Consider the following 1712-nt stretch of genomic DNA (forward strand, 5'->3'; position numbering starts at 1 on the left):
CTGACCCAGTGTTTCTGGGAATCCAGCCGGAATAGGGAGTGACCAAAACCCTCCTTGTCCATTTCTAGGTCCCAAATAGAGCTATTCTCCCACCACCACTTGGGTGCTCAGGCAGGGGAAGGGGCCAGGGATGAGAGGATACCCTCCCTCCTAGTGTAGGACAAAGCAATAGATTGGGGTGGGGTGTGGAGTCAGGCCTTCAGAGAGGCAGCCAAACTCTGCCCAAAGGGCCCCTAGAGAGCAGAGGGAGATCAGCCTCAATTTCCGGGCCACTGCTGAGAGCCTGCTACTGTGTCCCGGCCAAAGTCAAAGGGACCTACCTCTCTGGGAGGTCTCCTTAACTGAAGCTTCCTCCAGGTCATAGCCACTAGCCATAGGTGTCCCCTACGGCTCTGGCCTGGAATATCTCTTCTCCCTCTGTATTCTCCCTTGGTGACTTCCTCAGTACCCTGGGTTCAATTATCTTCTCTATGTAGATTCCCAGGTCTATAAATCTATCTTTAATCTCCCTGTATTTTGGAATCAGAAGTCCTGAGTTCAAATACTAATCTTTGTGGGTGTTAGTTATGGAATTAAATTAATAGTCTTCACCCTAACTAACATTTCTGGCATGCTTTAAAGATTACATGGGCAGCTAGGTAGTGCAGTGGATAGAGCACCAGTGCAGGAGTCAGGAGGACCTGAGTTCAGATTTCACCTCAGACACTTGACACTCCCTAGCTGTGTGACCTTGGGCAAGTCACTTAACCCCAGTTGCCTCATCCTGGGTCATCTCCAGTCATCCTGATGTCACTGGATCCAGATGAGTCTGGAGGAGAAGTGAGGCTGGTGACCTGCACAGCCCTCCCTAACTCAAAACAAAGTCAAGTGCAAGTCATGTCATCATTTCTCTGATGGCATGGTCTTCTTCAGCAATGAAGGACGAGCACACAGATTACATAACATTCTGCATATGTGATCTTATTTGGGTCTCCTCACAATGACCCTATGTGGCAATAATACAGGTGTGATTGTCTTTATTTTACAGATGAGGGGCTTAAAGCACAGAGATGTTTAGTGACTTGCCTAGGGTCACACAGCTGATTTGTCAGGGGTGAGCTATGAACTCAGATCTATTTTCTTTATTCAATACATACATGATTTTTAATGACAGCTTTTGTTTTTACACCCCTCCCTCTGTTTATGTAAGAATAAATCCCTTTCCCATTTCCTCTCCAGAGACACGTCTAGTCATTGAATAAAAAAGTTGAGGGGCAGGGGAGGTGAAAAACCAGCCAATTCATCTGACAAAGTATGCAGCGTTCCACACTCACTGTTCCCCACATCTGCGAAGAAGGGAGGTACACTTTGTCATCTTTCCTCCGGGTCCAAACTTGCTCATTATAATTAGACAATGTGAACCCAGATTTCATTAACTAGATCTAGCATGGTCTCCTCCATACAGACATTTGGCAGCTAGAGGGTGAAATGGATAGAGCACAGGACATGGAGTTAGGAAGACCTGAATTCAAATCCAACATCAGACACTTACTAGCTGTGTGACCTAGGCAAGTCCTTTAACCTCAGTCTGCCTCAGTTTCCTCATGTGTTAAAATAGGGATAACAGTAAAACCTACCTCCCAAGGTTGTTGTAAAGATCAAAAGCAACAACTGCAAAACAATTTTCAAACCATAAAACATTATTTAAATGCTAGCTATTATCACTTGTAACC

The sequence above is a fragment of the Notamacropus eugenii genome, chromosome 5 (assembly GCF_028372415.1).
Source record: "Notamacropus eugenii isolate mMacEug1 chromosome 5, mMacEug1.pri_v2, whole genome shotgun sequence".
Lineage (NCBI taxonomy): Eukaryota > Metazoa > Chordata > Mammalia > Diprotodontia > Macropodidae > Notamacropus > Notamacropus eugenii.